We start from the raw sequence: 8,677 nt of genomic DNA, 5'->3' as shown, positions 1-8,677 counted from the left end.
GCCCCACGCTCGCTGTCGTCTGCGCCCTCCTCGTCCTCGCGCAGGAGGAGCGCCGCTTCGAGTTCCTCCTCCGCATCGACGACGACCCACTCGCCATCAAGCGGCTACCGGACAAGTTCGCCGAGTTCGCCGACGGCGTCGAGCTGGTGCACTTGCAGCTACGGGAGGCCAGCTGCAACTCTCTGCCGCCGGACCGTGGAGGTCCTGTTCGACGGGCAGGGCAAGATGTACCTGCACACGGGGTGGGACAAGTTCGCCCGCGACCTCGCGCTCGAGCCCGGCTACCAGCTCACCTTCCTCTACGAGGGGGACGGCGAGATGATCGCCAAGGTGTTCGACGACACAGCCTGCCGCAGGCACTACCACACCGACGACTCCGGCTCCGACACCGATAGTTAGAACGTCGAGTGTTCTTTCTTTGCAGCGAATCTGGCTACGGGCCAGACGAAGCCAGTAGTCGAGGTTTCTGTCTGTTCGCCTCATCGGTAGAACCAACAAGGGCACCATCTCCTCCCGCTGGATTTATCCAGCTTGGGTGATTGGGTGTGCCCTCTAATGTTCTTTCTTGGCAGCGAACATACGGAAATCAACACAACTGGCTTATATTTTTAAATTTTTTATATTTGTGTCGACCATGGTTCAAACTATGTGTTAGTTTGTGTAAACCATGTTCCTAACTATGTGTTAGTTTGTGTAAAATCATGTTTCAAAATGTAATATAATATTTTGAAACTATGTTTAATTGAGAAAAGGGAACGGACACGCGGACAAAAACGGTCATTTTAGCGTCCGCAGCGCGACGCAAACGGACGCTCGCGGACATTAAAATGCGTCGCGCCGCTGGAGATGCCCTAAGTATTGCGCTAGCTACTGCAAAAGCGTTGGCATCCCTCCATGGCGAAAAGAAGCCCTTGATCTGCGGCGACTTCAAAGCCTCCAACATACTACTCGATTCGGCGATCGATCGACCATCCTAGATCACCTTAATTCCATTACACACCATCAACTGTTTCCTGCCAAAAAGAAACTATGTCAACCAATATCACTTAACCCTACTTGCTAATGGTTGCCTCCATGCATGGTTTCCTCCTGTCCAGGATAACAATGCAAAGCTTTTAGACCTGAAGCTTGTCAGAGATGAAAGAGACAACTACTGTTGCGATCTTGGGAGTTTGCCCATTATTGGGGTTCGGAGATGCACGACACCAGAGAAATTCATGTTCCCCCTCTCACAACGAAGCTCACAACAAAGATCGACGTGTACAACTTTGGGATGGTGTTGGCACAGATCATGGACCCGGCGCTAAAGGGCATCTACCCGGTGGAAGCGGCACAGAAGGTGGCCTTGCTCACGTGTAACTGCCTCCAAATCAAACCCATGGAAAAGCCAGACATGTCGAGCGTCGTCCAGGAGCTCAAGTTACTTACCAATGTCAGTGTCGCGGAGGACATCTGTTAGGGTCGTGAAAACGCGTGGCCCTAATCTTAGGTTTGTTTTTTTTTTTTTGCGAAAATTCCACCGATCTATTAGTAATCATCAACAGTAGTACAAAGATATCTAAAAGTAATAAAAATTACAAATAGATCACTGGACCACCTAGTGACGACTACAGACACTAGCACGAGTCGAAGGCGCGCCGCCGTCCTCACCCCTCCATCATCGGAGCCAGGCAAAGCTTGTCGTAGTAGAGCTTGTTGTAGTAGACAGACGGGAAGTCGTCGTGCTAAGGCCCAAAAGGACCAGCCGCACCAGAGCAGCAGCCATCGCCAATGATGATAACCGTAGATCGGAAGAGACTGACCTGAAACCACACAATCGAACACGAAAGACGACCGGATCACGGGAGATCCGCCGGACACAAAACTCCACGCGCCCTCCGCCGGCGCTAGATGCACCACCGGAGCGAGAATAGGACGGGGAAGACCTTATTCTGACTTCGTGAAGTAGCCGCCGCCTCACCATCCCGAAGAAGACACCAAAAACGAACTAAACGAAGAACTGAAACCTTCCCGCCGGCGAGAGGCCGCGGTCCGCCACACCTCCAAGGCCCCAAGGCCACCGGAGGCGAAGCGGACCGGCAGCGTCGCCGGCGAGAGGGACGAAACCCTAGATGGGTTTTAGAGCCGCCACGTGATCGCCTGGTGTCTTGGTGTTTTCCGTACATCTTAGGCTTGGTTTTAAACTTCATGTAACATCTATCAACGACATTGCTTGAATATATCATGGGCACTATTTTATTTTATTTGTGCATCCTTTTCAAACCATCATTATTTTTAGGTGTCTATGTGTTAAAGAATGTTCTTACCGTATTTGAAATACTTCAATCCATAATTTGTCGAAACGTTTTTCTATGGTGGTCTTTCAGATCAGATGAGATCGTCAAAATTACTATCAATTACATTCTTAAGCGATACCCTTATTCCATATAAATAATAATTTGTATTAAAGGTTAGACTTATGGACCTTTTCTTTTGTGCCTTTCATGCATCTTCTGTGTCCTTAAATTCTTGCGAAATTCTTCTGAGGCATCATAATAGTTTTCTAAAAATTTATGTATTTTGGTTTCTTGTAGAGTTCGAGAAGTGGTGACATTTTACCTATGGTACTTATGTTGGCACAATAAAAAAATAGGAATGATATATATTAAGGGGCAAGAGATAAAAAAGAAATTTGAAGTTTAAATTCATGTAACCTAAGAATGTAGAAATGGTGGAAAATAACTTCAACATAAAAACGTGTAGGAAACAAAAATCAAAAATCTACAATATAAAAATACCGAGGAATAGAAATAAATATGGGGTTTGTTAGATGTATATATCTGTATATTGTATTTTCTCCATATGTTAGGGGGCTTTCTGCATATGTGCACCTGTACATGTACTATATATTGTGGCTTTGGCCCTCTGGTAATACAACAAGCATATTGCCCTAACATGGTATCAGAGCAAAAATTGATCCTCTAGTTCCCCGGCCGACGTTGCTTGTTCCTCTCTGTCCGTCACCGGTTCGTCCCCCGTCTTCGATCTGAGTTGGTCGATCTCCTCTTCCTCCGCCCGATTCCAAGAAGATTCCCGGCCGTCCGCCTCTGCTCTGCCTCGATTCCCCAAGGCTGTCCCGCTCGTCCGCCTTGCCAGGCCATCGCCAAGGCCGTCCGCCTCGTCCGCCTCAATACCGCCCTCCGCCCGACGCTCGGGCTGCTCTTCTCCGCCCGATGCCCGACGCCCGCCCGCTCCCTCGATCTGCCGCTCGGCCGCCTCTCCAGCCTCGATCTCCAGCGCCAGGAATCGATCTCCAGCGCCAGGAATCGACTGCCCGAGGCCGATCTCCAGCGCCAGGACCGTCGCCGATCCGGCTCCTGCTCAGCGCCTCCAGCCCCGCCGGCCCGTTTCGGCCCGTTTCTCGATCTGCCTCGCAGGACTTCGATCTGAGTAAAAAAAAGGTAAAAAAAAAATAGAGAGAGAGAGAGAACTATGTCTTCCTGGGGCTATGTTGCGATCCCACGCTGCCCGGTGATATTTGATGGCGCGAATTACCCTGATTTCGCTGCCTTCATGCGCGTCCACATGCGCGGTCTTCGTCTTTGGGGTGTGCTTTCTGGCGAGGTCTCCTGTCCGCCGCGCCCCGTGATGTCTACGTGTGCTTCTATTCTTGTATACAGTGTTGGGCCTCCAAGAGCAGAGGTTTGTAGAACAGCAGCAAGTTTCCCTTAAGTGAATCACCCAAGGTTTATCGAACTCAGGGAGGTAGAGGTCAAAGATATTCCTCTCAAGCAACCCTGCAATTAAGATACAAGAAGTCTCTTGTGTCCCCAACACACCTAATACACTTGTCAGATGTATGGGCGCACTAGTTCAGCGAAGGGATAATAAAACACAGGTGGTATAGATGATGGTAATATTGCAGGAAGTAAAGATGCAGTAAAACAGTAAATAAGCGATGTTTGCAGTATTTGGAAACAAGGCCTAGGGATCCTACTTTCACTAGTGGACACTCTCAACATTGATCACATAATAAATAAATAAATTCTTCTCACTTGTGCTACATATACTCTTGTTTGATAATAAACACCATTCATTGTGTAGGGCTACAAGAGCTCCCTCAAGCCGGAGTTAACAAGCGCCACAACATTCGGCATTCATATTTAAGTAACCTTTAGAGCATAATAAATCTTTGCAATTTAGACCGAGTACTAACATAGCATACACACTGTCACCATTACACTATGAAAGGGGGAATAGATCACATCAATACTATCGTAGTATTAGTCAACTCCATAATCTACAAGAGATTACAATCATAACCTACACCAAGTACTACATGATGCACACATTGTCACCGTTACATCATGAAGGAGGAATAGACTACTTTAATAACATTACTAGAGTAGCACATAGATTAATAGTGATACAAAGCTCATCATATGGATCTCAATCTTGCAAGGCAATTCATGAGATCATTGTATTGAGGTACATGAGAGAGAGATGAACCACATAGCTACCGGTAGAGCCCTCAGCCTCGGGGGAGAACTACTCCCTCCTCATCATGGAAGACAGCGATGGCGATGAAGATGGCGGTGGTGTTGATGGAGATGACTCCGGGGGCAATTCCCCGTCCCGGCGGCGTGCCGGAACAGAGACTTCTGTCCCCCGAATTGGAGTTTCGCCATGGCGGCGGCGCCCCTGGAGTCTTTCTGGGGTTTCGTCAATCCGTATCGAAGTTTTAGGTCACGAGGGGTTAAATAGGCGAAGAGGCGGCGCGAGGGGGTGCCAGAGGTGGGCTCCCCACCCCTGGGCGCGCCCCCCTCCTTGGTCGCGCCGCCAGGTGGTGTGGGGCCCCCCTGGCCCCTCTCCGGCTCCCCTTCGGTGTCCTGGTCCGTCTCGGTGAATTATGATGTTTGGTCTTCGTTTCGTCGAATTCCAAGAATATTGCCCGAACAGCCTTTCTGGAACCAAAAACAACAGAAAACAGGAACTGGCACTTCGGCATCTTGTTAATAGGTTAGTTCCGGAAAATGCATAAAAACGATATAAAGTGTGAACAAAACATGTAGGTATTGTCATAAAACTAGCATGGAACATCAGAAACTATAGATACGTTGGAGACGTATCACCCCGTTGCTCCTACGGTGCATGTTGCACGGCCACCTGTTGCCCTTGCCCCTGATACTACTCAGGCGGATAAGGATGCAGCCAAGAGTGCTGATGACACTGCTCTGGTTGATTATGACCGGAAGGTCCATGACCACTCTACTGCCGTTGCGACTTACCGGCTGGATCTGACTGAGTACACTCAGTGGATTGATGAGGATGCTCGTGCTGCTGTTGTTCTCACCTCCAGTGTTCAGTATGCTGCTGAGTTTATGGGTCTTCCCATCGCTGCTGCTCAGTGGGCTTTTCTTCGTCGGCGCTATCAGCCGTCTGGGGATGCTCTCTACATGTATGTGGTCTGCCAGGAGCATGCCCTTCAACAGAGTGATTCTACTATTGATGAGTTCTACACTCAGAGTGCTGCTATTTGGCGTCAGCTTGATTCTCTCCGTACAGCTGTGTGTGCCACTTGTCCCTCGTCGTCCGACCGTGCGCGCGGATCTAGAGTTTCAGCCGCGTTTTTGAGTTCTTGTCGCGGCTCCGTAAGGAGTTTGAGCCGCGTCGGGCCCAGCCTGCTTGCCCGTGGTCGTGTTCCGCTCTCCGAGGTACTTGCCGAGCTTCGTGCCGAGGAGACTCGTCTTCGTGGTGCTGGTCTTCTTGAGGTTCCCTCTCGTTCTTGCTGCTCGTGGCCCTCCTGTGCCGTCTCGCTCGTGGACCTCCTATGCCGCCGACTTCGTTGCGGCCTCCGCACGGCCAATACTTCCTACTCCTCCATTCCAGGGTCGGCGTCGGCCCCAGCAGCCTCGTGGTTCGACGTCACCTCCTTGCACCTACCGTGGCGGTGCCCGGCCACACTATCTCTACTTGCCGGCAGAGGGATCCCAGCTTACGCCCGCCGCATCTTACTCGTCGTCGGCTGGTTCTTCGGGATCTTCTCGCTGTTGCGCTATCCGATCGGGACATTATCCGTGGTCTTCGTGGTCTGCTCGCCGGTACGAGCTCTTCCTCGACGGGCATCGCTTGTTCCGTGGATCGGCTCTTCGGCACCGCCCGACCACCACCTTCCACACGGTCGGGTACGTCATCCCCGTGGTATCCGGATTCGGAGCTTCTTTTCATATGATCTCTCGCGTCTTCTATTCTTTCTCGCTCTTCGCTCTCTTGTTTCGCTTGTTCGTGTTATCACGGCCGATGGTACCTCTCTCCTCGTTTCCGGCCGACGCACCCTTTCTACTACCTCTTTCTCTCGTTCTCGATGTTTCTCATGTTCCTAGTCTTAAGATGAACCTCGTTTTCCGCTAGTCGGCTCATCGATTCCGGTTGTCGCGTCATTCTTGACGCTGATTCTTGTGCTGTTCGGGACCGCCGTACACGAGCCCCGGTTGGAGCCGGCCCTCGCAGCCTTGAGTCCACGGGGCTCGGGAGTTAAACCGGCTTCGCGTTCCTTCTACCGCCACTTCATCCGCCGTCCTCCTGCGGTTGCTGCTTCTGTCACTGGATCTTTTCAGTAGTGGCATCATCGGCTGGGTCACCTCTGTGGCTCTCGTTTATCGTCATTAGTTCGTCGTGGTCTTCTAGGGTCTGTCTCAGGAGATGTGTCTTTGCATTCGTGTCAGGGTTATATGCTAGGCAAACAGATTCAGCTTCCCTATCCTACTAGTGCGTCTGTATCTCAGCGACCTTTTGATTTAGTTCATTCGGATGTTTGGGATCCGGCTCCCTTTCCTTCGAAAGGGGGTCATCGATACTATATTTTGTTTATTGATGATTTTTCGCGATACACCTGGCTGTTTCTTATGCACTCTCGTAGTGAGGTGCTTTCTATTTATCAGCATTTTGCAGCCATGGTTCGTACTCAGTATTCCACGCCTATTCGTGTGTTTCGTGTTGACTCTGCAGGCGAGTATATCTCCCGAAGCACTCGCGTGGTGTTCTTGCTGAGCGGGGCACCCTTGCCCAGTTCTCGTGTCCCGGCGCCCATGCTCAAAATGGTGTCGCCGAGCGTAAGCATCGTCATATTCTTGAGACTACCCGTGCTATGATGATTGCTTCCTCTCTTCCGCCGCATTTCGGGCTAAGGCCGTCGCTATGTCGACTTACCTCATTAACATTCAGCCTTCTCGCTGCCCTTCAAGGTGGCATTCCTCTCGAGCGTCTTTCTAGTTGCTCTCCGCATTACTCGACACTTCGTTTATTTGGTTGCGTTTGCTACGTTCTTCTCCCTCCTCGCAATCGCACCAAGCTGACCGCTCAGTCTGTTGAGTGTGTTTTTCTCGGATACAGTGATGAGCATAAGGGCTATCGCTGTTGGGACCCCGTTGGTCGTCGGATGCGCATTTCTCGTGATGTCACGTTTGATGAGACGCGTCCCTTCTATCCTCGTCCCACCTCGGGTACTTACCCGGTGGATGATATCTCTTTTCTTCTTTTTCTGGATGCACCCCCTGCTATCCCATCTCCTCCCACTCCTAGTCCTGATGCGCCCCCTTCGGCGCCATCCTCTCCTCCTGTCTAGTCCACCTAGTACTCCTCGTTCTCCGGCTTCGGATCCTTCGATGCTCGTTCCTTCTTCCGCTTCTTCGATGAGTTGTCCTCTCGCTGATGATCTTCCCCCTTCACGGCCTCGTCCGTCGCCGTCGTGCTCCGGCTCGTTACTCTTCTAGTCGGCATGGTCTCTCCGTCGTTTCCGAGCCGACTTCTTATCGGGATGCCGAGCGTCATCCTGAATGGCACCTTGCCATGGCTGAGGAGATCGCTGCGCTTGAGCGCACTGGCACTTGGGATCTTGTTTCTCCACCTTCTGGTGTTCGTCCTATCACGTGTAAGTGGGTCTATAAAATTAATACTCGCTCTGATGGATCTCTTGAGCGCTATAAAGCGGGTCTTGTGGCTCGTGGCTTTTAGCAGGAGCACGGCCGTGACTATGATGAGACTTTTGCCCCTGTGGCTCATATGACTACTGTGCGTACCCTTCTTGCTGTTGCTTCTGTTCGCCGCTGGTCCGTCTCCCAGCCTTGATGTTTAGAATGCTTTTCTTAATGGAGAGTTGAGTGAGGAGGTTTACATGCAGCTTCCTCCCGGGTATTCCGTTCCCGATGGGATGGTTTGTCGTCTTCGACGTTCTCTCTATGGTCTCAAACAGGCCCCTCGTGCCTCGGTTTGAGCGCTTCGCCTCTGTGGTGACTCGCTGCTCGGTTTCTCTCCTAGTCTTCATGATCCGAAGCACTTTTCGTTCACACTTCTCCTCGTGGACGTACTCTTCTTCTTCTTCTCTATGTTGATGATATGATCATTACTGGTGATGATCCTGAGTATATTGCCTTCGTCAAGGCTCGTCTTCGTGATCAGTTTCTTATGACTGATCTTGATCCTCTTCGCTATTTTCTTGGCTTTGAGGTTTCCTCCACTTCTGATGGCTTTTCTATCTCTCAGAAAAAGTACATTCAAGATCTTCTTGTTCGTGCTGCTCTTGGGGATGAGCGCACAGTTGATACTCCTATGGAGCTTAATGTTAAGCTTCGTCCTACTGATGGTGATCCTCTTCCTGATCCCACCCGTTATCGCCATCTTGTTGAGAGTCTTGTTTATC

The sequence above is a fragment of the Lolium rigidum genome, chromosome 7 (genome assembly GCF_022539505.1).
Source record: "Lolium rigidum isolate FL_2022 chromosome 7, APGP_CSIRO_Lrig_0.1, whole genome shotgun sequence".
Classification (NCBI taxonomy): Eukaryota; Viridiplantae; Streptophyta; class Magnoliopsida; order Poales; family Poaceae; genus Lolium; species Lolium rigidum.
The sequence above is the reverse complement of the archived record's forward strand: the minus strand, read 5'-3'. Positions refer to the sequence as shown.